Source organism: Mesoplodon bidens (genome assembly GCF_964165515.1).
Source record: "Mesoplodon bidens genome assembly, chromosome: 14".
Lineage (NCBI taxonomy): Eukaryota > Metazoa > Chordata > Mammalia > Artiodactyla > Ziphiidae > Mesoplodon > Mesoplodon bidens.
The window spans coordinates 83,774,284-83,789,976 of record NC_138170.1 but is presented as its reverse complement, the minus strand read 5'-3'; positions in this window follow the sequence as shown (position 1 = coordinate 83,789,976).

Here is a 15,693-nt window from a genome sequence, read left to right as displayed (position 1 = left end):
GTAAAAATAAAAATTTTAAAGAAAAGATACAATTAACAATAAAATAAAAAATTAATACTTAAAAATGTAATAGAATGTATGAAAGCACCAAAAAAATCAAAAAATCATTTAAAAACCAAGATACAGTAAAGAAAATTATAAACATTGAATAATATGAAACATATTAAGTAAATAAAGATACAGTAAAAAAGAGATTCTAATCAGGAGATATACCATGTTTATAGACTGGCTGACTCAACATTTTAAAGATGACAGTTTTCCTCCAAAGATCTGAAAATTCAGTGCAATTTCAACCAAAATTCAAACAGGATTTATTGTGGAACTGAAAAAGCTGATTCTAAAACATACATGACAATGCAATAGGCCAAGACTATCCAAGGCACTTTTGAAGACCAAAGTGGAAAGATTTACTCTAATGATTGTCACAATGTATTATATATACATTTACAGTAATTAAACCAGGGTGGCATTAGCACAAGGACCAGTGGACTAGAAAAGCACACCCAGAAATAACCTATACATACATGGACGCTTGATTTATGTTAGAGGTAAAACTACAGAGCAGAGGGAAAAGAAAGGTCATTTCAATAAACAGTGCTGGGGCCATTTCTGACAATAAATGAAATATGATTTTATCTCATACCATACATAAAATAAATAGATTCAACAATAAAAAGCAGAAAAACTTCTAGAAGATGACCTAGTGTAGCATATTCCTGACCTTGGGTAGTGAGTATTCTCTCTTTTTTTCTCTTGTTTGTTAGCTTTATTTTATTTTTTTTTAATTTTTTTTTGGAGTATAGTTGCTTTATGATGTTGTGTTAGTTTCTACTGTACAGCAAAGTGAATCAGCTATACATTTACATATAGTGAGTATTCTCTTAAGTAGAACAGAATAAGCACCAACCGTAAAAGAGAAGGATGAAGTGGTCTACATTAAAATTAAAATTTGATGTTAATCATAAAGAGTTAGAAAGTGAGCCACAAATCCAGAGAAGATTTTGCTAAGCATTGAACATATCTAATTATGAAAGGACTCGCATCCATCACATAGAGAGACTCCTACAAATCTGTGAGAAAAGGGAAGACAGTGGGATATTAAGATGGTCAAGAGGCTGATGTGTAAGGCTGGTCTCAACGGCTCCTTTTTTTTTTTTTTTTTTTTTTATGCGGTATGCGGGCCTCTCACTGTGTGGCCTCTCCCATTGCGGAGCACAGGCTCCAGACGCGCAGGCTCAGCGGCCATGGCTCACGGGCCCAGCCGCTCTGCGGCATGTGGGATCCTCCCAGACCGGCGCACGAACCCATGTCCCCTGCATTGGCAGGTGGATTCTTAACCACTGCGCCACCAGGGAAGCCATGCTCTTTGTAGACTTTTTGATGATGGCCGCTCTGACCAGTGTGAAGTGGTACCTCATTGTAGTTTTGATTTGCATTTCTCTAATAATTAGCAAGGTTGAGCATCTGTTCATGTGCCTATGGGTCATCTGTATGAAAGACAGATTTTTTTAAATGAAGCTCAATATCACATGCAGCAGAACTTCTATATCCCCACCACATCATTCTCCCCACAGTCGCTTTCCAGAAGCCAGCGGCTCCATGCACAAACCAACCCCTCCCAACCCTGCCCCCATGAACTTTTGGCAGCATACTCCATGTTTAGTCAGAAAAATGATCCAAAATCTGAAAATGAGGCCAAGAGGTGGGTACCATGACCTCTCAGTGTCATATGGGGGCAGAGGCCACACCAAACTTATCTAGAAATATGTGCGGAGTTTCACTGTTTCCCATCAATTAAAAGCTTCAGACTTGTGAAGATGCATTATAAATGTATGCCCGTTAGAGATGTTAGTAATTTCTCTCTGCTGGAATATATAACCCCAGTTGCTATGGCCCTGTTAGACATTAACCACTTTTGTACTGTAGCTGTGCCTGTATCTATATTTACCTTCTTAAATACCCTTGGAATCTGGTGTATTAATTAATTGGTTCACCCTTTAATTAATGGGTTCATAAAATCTTTGATCTGTGCTTATTTGTTATTTACTTGAGAACAATGACTTTAACTTTTTGAAAATGATATTTCAATGTCTCTAACTGAACATAAATTAAAAAAAAAACAACCTTGAAATTAGCCTTCCATTCCTAAAAAAGCTGTTTTTCATAGGCTTTACTGATTCTAGCTTTCTTTTGGGGCTCTCTAGAGCTTCCAGAGCTATGGGGGGAAAGTGTTCTCATGATCTTATCATGATCTATTTTCTCTGTCATGTTTGCATGTCCTACAACGTTAAAAGGTTTTCCGTTTTTAAAGCCCCTTGTTCCCTCGACTTGTTGCCCCTTTACAGCTCTTTCCTCTCTAAATTGAGATTTTGCCTGTCCACTCCCCTCTCCCACGTCTGTAGCCTCCACTCTTGCCTTTTGACATTACATGTTGCCAAGTGGCACTGGTAACTCAGAGGGCCACTCACATCATGCTGAAGGCAGAGAAGCACTACACTTGTCTCTAAAGAGCTTCTCAAGACAACCCAAGTCTTTGACCTCCAGCTGACATGGATCCAACTCCTAGGAAACAATGTGATACATCAGAGCCACATGAAATAGCCAGACTACAGTCAATGGCTACAGCAAAAGGACGTAAATTCAAGGAATACTTGGGTACCCATGTGATACTCGGCCCTACAGTGTCTGTGTGTGAACTTCGTAACCTGGGTCTGTGGTATGGGTAAAATGAGTTTTGTGTGTGGTTCAGTCTATCTCTTCAAACATTCTGAATGATAATTAGCTTTGATTTTTACATCTATTCATAATGATAGCAGAGGGCAATGCACAACAGAAAGGAGCTTGCAAGCTTTCCACTTAGCAATTAATTCTATTATTAAATGCTAAGAAAAAAACAAGTGCCTGCCAGCTGTAGCTTTATTATGTTTTCCCAGAAATAATAATGAGAAGCCTGTGGAAGTATATTATTTATTTCTTCTTTTCTCCCACACCCTTGTAGGAGAAGAAAAAAACCCATGAGTGGTTGCTCCTTCCATGCGAAAATAGAATTATTCTGCTATGAGAAGGTGGCTTGGATGAAGCATAAAGACCAGGGTTGGTATATAATGGAAAGCTTCTTTGTTTTATTTTTGTTTATTAATTTTTGAAATGGAGCATCTAACTCTGGGCCAGAACCTATGCTAAGCAAGATGGGGATTGAAAAATAGGGAGCATTTGGAGCTTCCTCTACAGGAGGTCACAGCCATGTACACACCTGAATTAAACCAAAATGAGGTGAAAGGTACCATAGCGAAATAAACAGTGCCCTGGGAGCACAAAGAGAGGGTGGCTAGTTGGCAATAACATCTGACTTTTGGTGGAGAAGTTAATCATCAGTCAAAATGTAGCTATTGAGTAACTTCCTCCAGCATCACACCTGACAAGTAGTAGGCTCTCAATGAATAGGAACTGACTCTGAGTCTAAGGTGGATTCCTGCTGCAGCCTTCAGCACACTATGGAACAGAGAAGGAGGCTACTTTACACCTCCCAGTTCACACGTCAGATTCACCATACAGGGAGGCAACAGAAAGGTGCTCATTAGTGTTTGCAAAAGAGAAGCAAGGTCAAACTCAGCATTGTGGATAATTTAGCACAGACAGACTCCAAGGGATTTAGATTACTATTTAATTGCCTGGTACATGGATGGAAAACTGGGACATATAGGGAAAAGTGTTGGACCTGGCACTCACTGAAATCTGACTTCTTGTATCTACCAGCTGTGTGACTTCGGGTGTATTGCATACCCCTCTGAGCCTCAGTTTTGTTATGTATAAAATGGGTATAATAATCCCTCTTTTACAGGAATATTATGAAATTAAATAATATGTGGAAGAATGTCTGGAATACTGTAAGTCTTCAATAATGATTTTTATTTTTTGAAGACTCACATTGCTATTATGGTTTAAAAGTCATGTTTGTGGTGAATGAAACTTGGCTTTTCCATTCCATGTCCTTACCTGTGAGATCAGTTACATGGGTGCTGCAAAAAAAATTGTGTTCAGTGAAGACACTCAGGTGTCCACACCTTAAATCCCCTAATTTAAAGTATTTCCTCCTCCAGTTGGCCCAGTCATGAAGGCTTGTAAGGGAGTCAAAAGTGTCTAATTCTCTCTGATTCTGATTCACACTCCATGTCCCTGTATGATGTGTGAGTGTCACTGTGACTGCTTAAGCAGGTTTCTCTAAACCAGAGCTTGTAGGCTGGTAACCCCTGAGCAAAATTTGCCCTGAAGATTTTTGTGGCAGGTGCAGCATTTTTGTTTTGTTCTAAATTAAATGTGCATGCCCTTGAGTGTGGGGTATACTCTTCATTAAGCCCCGGGCTCCTCACCCTGTGTCTCAGGTTTGAGTCAGGTAGGATGTCACCTGCTGGCTCCTGTAGGCCACCTGAGATCATGACCATGAGTCTACTCTATGTCCACCTCTAAACTGAGTAATACAGGAGCCTACTGCTATGGGTTTGGGAGCAAAGACAATAGTTTCCAAACTAACCTCCTTGCCCCAAGACCCTCTCCCTTTAATGCTTCCTTCCCACTGAAAGTGATTGCAGAGATGTGGATGCACATAGACCCACACGTTGGTTGTTGGGATAACACGATGGATATTGCACAGTGATGGGTAGATGGATGGATGGATACTGCTATATTTTCTAACTCTTAAAAAATGGCGCATCTTATAATTTGTATCAACAAAGCAAATGACTTCACCAAGTTATGAGCCCCCAAATTATCAAACCACATTTTCAAACAAAGAAATTTTGAAAGAAGAATCTTCTGACTTAAATCTCTTAAGGGATTTCTAAAACAGACAAATGTTCTGTTTCCTGAAGTCTCAACTTCATCTCTTCCAACAGGGGTATAAAAATATAGGTGTGAAGGAGAAGAAGGGTGATAGAATGGAATTACAAACAAAATGAAACTAGAAAAGAAAAGAAAAATGTGTTGAGACTTCAGGGCTAGGTTATATTTTTTGATTTCTGTTCTCAGCGGAATATTGTACAGTTATATGTAATGCCAATATATTTCCCAAACAGAGCTCTGAAAAAAAATTATAGAGGAAAATTGACCAAATTAGCATTTTATGATTATTTCTGAGAGTGAGAATAGTTATGCTGTATGGCTTTCTGGAATAAATTAAAAAGTGTTTATTGAGTTTTAAGAAGATTTGTGTTTCAAAATAACTTTGAATTCATGGGCGAGTTGGGAAATATAAAGTTTTGTACAGGCAGAAAAATTCCTTTCAATTAATCAATAGTAAGAGTAAGCTGAAGGGAATTTCTCAAACTTTTAATGAGTTTCTGAGGAAAAAAATCTAGATAAACTCAACACAGTACACTTGAAACAATTGGTTAAATACAGTGGTAATCTCATAATTACCCAATTAGAAATTCAAATCCCAACTCTATCACTTATTAATTGAGTTATCCTTCATAACTCTTTGAACTTCAGGTTACTGATTTGCAAAATTAAATTAATATTAACATAATGGATTTTTATGAAGGTTTAAAGAGTTGACCTATACAAAGCACCGGGAAGACAGTAGTATATTATAAGAACCAAAAAACTACTACTTTATCTAATTTATCTTTCTTTCCTTTACCTCTTTTTTCTTTACCCCTGTGATCCCATTGCCAGAAGAAGTGTTGATGTATATAATGTTTTCATCAGTCTGCTTCCCTAAAACTCAATTTAGTCTTCATATACTTCACACACACACAAACATACACACACACATGTGTGCACACACATCCTAAATCACCCATGGCATTTCCTTCCTTTTCAGATAATTATTTTGACAACAGGAAAACCTTTTTTTTTCTTTCTGTTTTGACTGTGTGACTTTGACTTCTGGCTGCATTTTACCCTGGATGGGGACTTGCTGATATTGCACTGAAATTATGAAAACTCAGTCTGCTGTGACATACACTATGTGATCAACAGTCTATTTCTGATGACTGTTGCCAGCTTTCCAGGCTCAGCTTCCCCTTTCCCCTTTGCCCCACATCTGGGCAACTTGATAAGAACCAGTGTCTGTGTCCTTCATCACTTGAGCGATGGACATTTCAAACAATGTAAGCACTTACCTGGGAGGGTACCCGACCCCAGCTCCAGCCTCATTAGCAGTAAAATCCCAAAGCTTGATTCCTGCTCCCTTGCCCTTGTTTCGCTCTTGAATTTCTGCTTAGGGAACCCTTTTTCTGTTTACTATGTGAGCGGTAATCTTTATTTCACACCCATTGCAGCCTTTGTGTCATTTATTCCAACTGCCATAAAATCCCAGGAGGGGGCTGCCCAATGAACTGCAGGCAATAGTAAGTGACTCTCACACCCTGCCAATAGAAGCTCTGGTATCCATGCTTCCAGGTGTTAAATGGATTAATTACTAAACATCCATTCATTCCTCCTGACACAGGCCTTTAACACATGCTGTTTCATCTGTCTTTAATATTCCTCTACCGAGAACACTACCGCCCATGACTCTTCTTTCAGATGAACTTGACCCTCTTTCTTTTTATTTTTTACATCTTTATTGGAGTATAATTGCTTTACAATGGTGTGTTAGTTTCTGCTTCATAACAAAGTGAATCAGTTATACATACACATATGTCCCCATATCTCTTCCCTCTTGCGTCTCCCTCCCTCCCATCCTCCCTATCCCACCCCCTTAGGTGGTCACAAAGCACCAAGCTGATCTCCCTGTGCTATGCGGCTGCCCTCTTTCTTTAAGGAAAATTTACTTGACATTCCCAGTCCAGGTTGACTTCCTTTGTAACAAGTGCTCATAGATCTCTGTTGTGCTGAGATTACAATAAGATAAATTGTAACTATATATGTCTTAGTAGAAGCAGTTGATTATTTTTCCCTCCCCCATTTGATTACCAGCCACTGACAGTAGGAGTTGATCGTCTTCTCCATCATTTACCCAGCACCTGACCCAGTACATGACATATGGACAAATAATCTAATACTTTTTTATGTTAAGCATTAGAATACATCAGTGCCTTGGCTAGACGTCGTCCCTGTCCTCTGTGTGTGTGTTTGCATACATAAGTGTGTGTGCACACGCACACACAAACAATGCATACATATCCACAGAATAAATCACAGTGAATTTAACATTCCTCACTCTTTTGCACAGAGTTCATACACTTTCTTCAGGTGAGCCTCAGGTTGGCCCCAGGAACTTGAGAAAGGGAAGAATCAGAGAGAGATTCTTTTAAAACTTTGTGTTTCAGAGGCAGATAATTGATGTGGTTCCTCATTTAGCCATTTACAGGCTGGGTAATTTGGAGCAAGTCACTTAATCTTGGTGACAACCAGTTTCTCATCTACAAAATAAGCAACTATAAAGCAACATTGCAGTGTTGTGGTGAGGACTTGAACTTATATGTGTAAAGCACTCACTAATAAAACCTATGAAACATGTACATAATAAACTGTGCCTATTTTAGTGAAAGCGTCCTTCACTGGGTCAACTCGAATAGCAGCCCTGAGCCATATGCCCAAAGCAGACTTTAACAAGTAGGCTCTAAGGGATTAAATCGAATCAAAAGGTTCACCTTCTTTGAACTCAGGCTTCCCTTCATAAATCCTTTAACTTATATATAAAAACTTCTTAAAGCCCTGTCCCCCTTTATAAACATACAAACTTCATCTCTTTATTAATGGTACTTGACATTTAAATCAAATCAAACATTCAAGTCATGTACACTTGAGAAATTCAGGTAAGTTAGCCCCTGTGATCTGCACATCCCTCCCTTCTACACTCTCTGAATCTCTACTCTAAATTGGCAGTGCTTTCCAGTAACGATCACCTCCAGACGCACACATCAGTGGAGAGAAGGAGCAGACACAGCACTGATGGCAGTTCCAAGTGGGATGTGTCGGTGCCGATGTACAGATCTCCGAAACGCAATCACTCCACACTCAACTTCCCACCTTTCAGTCTTTACAATAACTGAACTAAAACTCCTTGGGCTTTCCCTTGTTCCACATCCCTGTCACCAGCTATCTGTGAGAGCCAAGGTGGCCTCAAGCCTCCTCCTGTTTCCTGAAGACACAGAAGAGCCGCACCATCTTCCCGTAATGGTCTGGCGGGTCTGCCTGGGGACTGGAACCTGGGGAACGCATGGATTTGCCCTGGAGCCGCTGTCTCAGAATCACTTCTGAATGTTCGGGTTTTGCCACCAGAGGAGTCCGCGTGCGATTTGGAAGCCAGAACGTGCAGCAGCCACAGTTCTGCCTGAGGGGTTGGTGTGCGGCCTAGTGCTGTTGCGGCTCTGCCCATCATGGCTTATCCGTGAGCTCACCTTGTGGGTGAGGCGCAGCAGCCAAGCTTGCACCTCCCCCAGCTTCCTCCTTCCCTCCCCCTCCAGCTTCTCTGGATCCTGGGCCAGACTCATGCCCACCTCTGCGGTGAAGGGCACCAGCAGATCTGCACCCGCATCCCTAAGACTGCAGGGGGGGAGAGGCACACCAGGCCTAATCTGTCCTTGCTCTCTCCCACTTAACATCTACCTTTCCTTCCCAACCACCAACTCTGCTGACTTCAAACTCAACACCAGACACAGGAGCAACTGCCCTAAGTGGACTGCTTCACCAGCTCCAACAATCCATGAGGTCAACAGCAAATTCTGTATCTATATCTTTATAAGATATAAGCAATTATTTTATCTGTATCACACATAATGATTCTGCTTATCTGGTCCGACTGTAAATGGGGAAGAAATGGTCCTGTGTCTAGACAATTCCACCTACATGGGGTGCGGAGTGCTTGAGAAGGGTGGTTAAGGAAGAGATATGGGGACATTCCTACAAAAGCATGTCCTGTCATGTGTTCTCTGGTAAGAAGACCTTTTGCTATAACGCTGAAAGTCATCCATGAAGATGCACAGATCTTGCTGTGAATGCATTTATGGTGGAAGCAATCAAGTGGCAAACCAAGGTGTCTAAGTCAGCAGGGGGCTCAGAAGCAGAAGCTGACACAGGAGATAGAGAGAGGTTGGGCGGGGGTGGGGGAGGGGAGGGATGACTGATAGATGTTACGGGGAGCTCATGTCACTACCTCACTGTGCAGTCTGACAGTTGGTGTCAAAATGGGAAGAGCATCTGGACACACTGAAAATTACAGTTTCATGCCCTCAGCACTCCAACCTCTTGAATAATCCTTTTTCAAGAGAAATTAATGCACTCTTTGATTCAGCACTGTTCTATGCACTGAAGATAAATCAGTGAACAAGGAAGAATAAATATCCCTGCCCTCATGGACTTTACATCCTAGTGGTAGTGGATGAAAAACTATGATTTTTAGGATGAGGCTTTATGAAAAGATTTGATCTAGCCATGAAGAGTGGAATAGGTGTCCACTGGTTCTGGAAAAAAAGGAAGGGAACCTCTAAAAAGTGTTGAAAGCATCATATTACAAAGAAGAACATTTAAGAAATGTCCTCTGAATGCTTTCTGGGGGTTTTGCCTGCTCTTTCCCTAAAGATTGAAAATTGTTTAATATGCTCTTTCTGACCAAACACCTGTCAAATTCCAATTTTTACTTGATTTTAATTAGGAGCAAGAACTAATACCCTTTTAATTAATTGCACATTTTCTCTCCTTAATTCCTCTGCTGCTGCTTCTTCCACTAGATAACCCCCAAACAGAATTGCTGTAGAGTTGAGGAATCTATTAGTCTGAGACCATGAAGATAATAAATACAAAGCCTCACAAACACTTAGGTATTCAGATTTGTTCACATGTTCTTAATTAGTAATGATTCTATTTTAGTTTGAGTTGGTTATCTTGAAAAATATGAATTTGTTCATCAAATGCTCACCAATCACCTCCAATAGTTTTTTTTTCTTTATTTTCTTTCTTTACTATTTTTGTCATACATGAATTGTTGAGACAAAAGAAGAAGAAAATTTCCCTGTACTGAATCATCGTATTATTCATTCTTGTGTACCTGGGTAAAGAATGCATCATATGAATAGTGGACGTCTTCTTTAGCCTGACCTCCTAAGTTAACTCACCTCCAGACATTAAGAGGCACTGCTTGGAGTTCCCTATTTCTTTGCTGTGGACACCAAAGTTATTTTTGTTTGTCAGTTTCTATAACTCTGTTCCTCTACCTCACTGATCACAGGAATCAATCACTCACTTTTAGTTTTCTTCTCATCCAAATAGCTTGCCAATCCATGCCTCTTTTCTATCACTTTTCTCAAGATTTTCAAGACTTTCCTGACTTCTAAGCCATCTTCATATTACCAAACCTAGAGAGCCTTCTGATCATGGTTTTTGTTTGTTCATTTGTTTGTTTTCTTCAAACTTTTGAGTGGCCCCCATTATTCTAAGGATAAACCCAAGCGTCTGATGAACAGCATCCTTCTTGATCTGATCTCTGATGCTTACCCCACCTCACTGTCTGTCACCTCTGCACAGGCAGCTGTCTTCTCACCACTCCTACTTCCTGGCCTGAATGTAGTGGATGCTGCTGTGTGGCCCAGACCTGGGGGAGGACTGAAGCACTTGTTCCCCGGATGCTGGGAATATCGGAAACTGACAGCTCTCAGCTAAATCCCTCTCCAAGAATCGTCCCAGCCAAAGACAGCTACCTAGGTGAAAGTAACACCCTTCAGGGTAGGGGCATTGAGCCCTAGGATGGCTCAATGTGGTGGCACAAGATCCTGGCCCCTGGCCCTAAGCAGGACAGCTCTGAAGGGAAGTCCCAGTTGGCTTTGAGATTGGCTTGTACTACAGCTGCGGCCCGGTTCACAGGCCCCTTCTGACCAATCCTACTTCCTCACTCTCCAATAGAAGATCCTGGGCAAACCCTCAAGAAATTATTACAGGCACATCTCCATCTAAGCAAGCTGTCTCCTGGGAAACCAGGCCCAAGTCACTTATGATTGCTACATTATGTTGTTCATTTTCTTAATTACAGGTTTATATTTACCCAGAATGTCCTCTCCCATAGATCCATGCTTCTTCTTTAAGAGTCTTTTCAATGTTTTCCTTAGCCCTCTAGAAAGAGTTGCCCACATGCTACAGGTGATCCTTCAGGACGGAGATGCTTTATTTCCTTCTTTGCATCCCTCCTGCTTAGGCCACAGCTTATCACAGGGTAACTGCTCAATACACATTTCTCATGAGACAAAATGAAAGAATGATCACCCAACAGGAAGAGTTCAAGCCTGTGGGAGGTGAAAACCATTCAGTTTGGGACAATAGAGCAGAAACCACTGCCCTGGTGGCACAGTGGTTGGGAATATGCCTGCCAGTGCAGGGGACACGGGTTCGAGCCCTGGTCCGGGAGGATCCCACATGCCACAGAGCAGCTAAGCCCATGTGCCACAACTACTGAGCCTGCGCTCTAGAGCCTGCGAGTTACAACTACTGAAGCCCGTGTGCCACAACTACTGAGGTCCATGCACCTAGAGCCCATGTTCCACAACAAGAGAAGCCACCACAATGAGAAGCCCGCACACCGCAAAGAAGAGTGGTCCCCGCCCGCCGCAACTAGAGAAAGCCCGTGTGTAGCAACGAAGACCCAATGCAGCAAAAAATAAAACAATAAATAAATACATTAAAAAAAAAAGAGAGAGAGGAGGGGCCTTATTTCCTGGGGGCAGAATCTGGGTGGCTGTCCCTTGCTGTCCCTTCAAGAAATCAATCCATTGACTAATCAATTGTCCTTGAAGAATACCTAAATACTCAAATAATGAGAAAGTCACTAAATCGAGATTTAGCATTGGTTGAGTGAGAGCATGAATTATTAGCCTGTCTTCTTAGAGGCCAGAGAGTTTGAAAGTATGGTTGCTTTTTATTTGAATTAATTTATTGATTCAGTTATTGGTTTTACTGTTGATGCCAAGTGCCATGCTAAGTAAGGTGGACACTAAGTCTCATAAAGGCCTCAGGAGCATGAACTAAATGAACCATAATGCATGGTAGAGTGACAAGTGCCACAGAAGAAGGACGTACAGAAGTCTACAGAATTGAGAGATCTCATTAGGAAGGTCACAAATCGTATTCAGGCTCAGTCCTCAAAATGGGAACCAGGTCAGCTGTGCTCTGACCATTCCGGATTCTGATTCAGGGTCTCTCATTTGTAAGCATAATGCTATGTCTTGGCTTAGAGGTTGTCAGGTCTGCATAGGAACTCATCTAATATTAAGTCAAGAGGAGGAGGAATCAGTGTGGAGAATTTATTTTCAATGCAGTCCTGGGGAAGTGGGGCAGAGTCAGACCAGAAGAGGGTGTGTGGTGAACAAAGAGCTCACACATTTGACCAAGACACTGGAAGCTCCACTCCTGAAAGCCACTGCCCCTGGTACAGAGGAAGCCCCTGCAGAAGGCTTTGCCCCAGGCAGGGTGGCCTTAGGAACTGGTTGGTAGGGAATTTGTTGGTGTAGAGTAGTGTTTGTGAAAGCAAAGTCCATGGGCCACCTGCATTACAATCGCTTGGATGCTGGCAAAAACGCAGATGCAAGGGGTCTTCCCTATTCATAGCTAAATCAACATCTATAGGTTTAAGTCCCAAATCTGCATTTTAAAAGACTGCTGGGTATTGTAGACACACTGAATTTAAGAATCAAGAATCACTGGTGTGGATACTTGGGGAGTTGCAAAGCACAGGCAGATTCTTTTCTTTAACTGGGTTTGTGTGTGGTGTGTGTGTATATGGTGTGCGTGCATGTGATGTATGTATCTGTGAGGCTTATGTGTGTGGGGGGTGTGTGTGTGTGAGTGGTATGTGTGTAGGTGATGTGTATGTATGTGTGTGATGTATATGTGCTGTGTGTGGTGTGTGGTGTGTGTATGTGGTGTGTGTGTATGTATGTGATGTGTGGTGTGTGTGTGTATGTGATGTGTGTGGTGTGTGTATGCATGTGTGGTGTGTGTGTATGCATGTGATGTGTGTGCATGTTTAAGAGCAGCAATAGAAGTTTGAAAAAGGTAGAAGACACTCATTCAGAGAGAGAGCAGGCCATTGCAGTGTAAAATTGGTATCAAGTACTATTCTGTCAAATATCAATCAAACAGACTTTAGGCTTCTGCCTAGGACTACTGTGTCGTCTCCCTAATGTAACAGAGTAATTACTTTAATAAGACAATAAAACTGCTTTGAGGAAGTAAATAGTGTAACACTAAGCTCCTTCTTAAGTGTAGAATCTGAAAACATTATTCCCAAATAGAATTCAAATGCATTATGCAGTGAGGTTTTCTGCAGTATTAGCTACTTTGAATAGCAGACAAGGAGGAAAGATGTTTGCAGCACAGTAGTTGAGGAGGGAAGGGAGGGTCCCAAAAGTCCTTTTCTTCTGAAAGTCTGCACAGGTGTCTCAGCCTTCCTCCTTTATCCCTTCTCACCTCATCCAAAGACCAAACAACAATAAAGTGACCTGATAAAATCTCACCCACAGACCAGCTAAAGTTAGACCGGCCACAGGGGAGGAGTGTGCTTGGGGATCCGCATCCCAGCGTCACGCTAGAAACTGAAAGATTGGACAATTTCTTGAACTTTACGTCTTTTTCCAGGGTGCGTTGTCCACCCTCTCGTGAGGCTGTGAGCTAGGAAATGTCCGCACTGTGGGTCCCCCTGTGTAGAGGGACACCCGCATCCCAGAGAGGGGAGGGGCCTTACTTCCTGGGGGCAGAATCCGAGTTTCTGACTTCTTGCTGAGTCTCCTTCTTCTGAAATGACAGGGCGGCTCACCGGAGCTGGCAGCTCACTCGTATGCATGAAACGTCACTAGTATATCCAACCCGAAGATCCAGTCGCTTGAGGGGGTCGATATCAGAAAATAGAGAAATCAGCAAGCCAGGCTCCTGTCCTGCTGAGTGTCAGGCGGAGACAAGGCTGTCCGTTCTCCCTGTTTAAAAGACTTGAGCCACTTTGTGGGTGTCCTACAAAACTGAGGGGACAATAAGGCCAAGCAGGTCCCTCCGGGAGAGGGGAGGTGGTCTGTGTAGAAGCAGATGGGATGTGGGTATTCGGAGCAAGCATGGCAGAGCAGCCAGGAGAGTGAAAGCCCAAGTACAGCCATAAGCCACCCTGTGTGCACGTGCAGGCATACCCTCTGGAAGGACAGTGTGGCTCTCAGACTGTCTCTTGGCCTCCATTGCCCATTTCTAGGCTTTGCAACTCAAAAGTCCAGTGTTTGGGAGGGAGCTCAAAGGAGAACTCTAGAGATGCTGAGTGGTTAAGAAATGACCTAGAGAAAAGACTGAAAGTACAAAAATCTCTCCTACAGGAGAACTAGGGCAACCACTTTATTATTAAGAAATCACTCTTCTTCTGCCGACCACAAACTAGGCTCTGTTCTAAATCTGCAATCATTTTGCCTCCCACTGAGGTTATAATGGAGATTACCATGTGTTATGGGTCGAATCTCCCCCAAATTCATATAGTGGACTTCTAACTTCCAGTAGCTCAGAATGTGCCTATATTTGGAGATGGGGGTCTTTACAGAGGAAATCAAGTTAAAATGAGGGCATTCAGGTGGATCTTAATTCAACCTGGATCTTAATTCAACCTGGCTCATGTCATTATAAGACGGGGACATTTGGAAACAGAGGCAGAAAGAGGGGAGACAGTGGAAGAGTCCCAGCGAGAAGACAGCCATCTACAAGCCAAGGAGAGTGGCTGGGACAGATTCTCTCTCACAGCCTCCAGAAGAAACCAACCCTGCCAACACCTTGATCTTAGACTTCTGGCCTCCAGAAGTGCACAGATGATACATTTCTATTGTTTAAGGTCCCCAGCCTGGGGTGCTTCACGACAGCAGTGCTGGCAAACTAATTCAGTATGATTAACCTCGTTTTATAGATGAGTAAACTGAGGTACAAAAAGCTTAAATAACTCATCCTAAATCACAGCCAGTCAATAGTAGAATCCAGAGTCAAACTTAAACTTATTCTAGAGCTCATTGCACATCTCAGCCCTTTTGTTGTTATGAAGACGTGAAAAGCAGATAACGACAACTAAAGTGAATCTGTATGGAAACTAAAGAAGAGACAGAATGAGAAGCTTCAGGATGAAATTAACTGTAAGGGAGAAACTCAGCCAACATGGATGGACAAACATCAGCACTGGGGAGTAAAAGTGACAAAATGAGAACGTAAAACCAACATATGAAACATCTTGCAAAAAGAGATGGAGATGAATTTGATCATGTCCTATGGGGTCCCTCCAGCCCTGCCTTGGCCTGGCATGGCAAAGCCCATCTTGGCCTAGGAAATGGCAGCTGGAGGCTAGAAGCACCAGAAGGGAACTGGGGTGCCCCGCTGTACACTGACCTGGGGACCAAGATGCCTGCTGCATACACTGCTATGCATTCTTTCATTTTTGCTTTTAAAGATGAGAAAGCTAAAGCTGAATGTCTGCAGGAAGATGGATATCTCACCTAAAGCCACACAACTAGTGTGAGGGAGATATGGTTCAAATCCAGATTTACTGTCCCCGAGGTCTGTGCTTCAATCTCTAAAATATAAAAATAAGTGGACCAATCTCTGAAGCCACAGGAGGTGGCATCCTCTTCCATAGTTGGACTTTAGGGACAGATTCCCCTAAATCACAAAGAATGATGTGGGGGTCAGATCCAGGAGAAGAGGAATTCACAACTAAGAATGTATAGCAGAGCAGCCAGCAGCGTTTGAGAG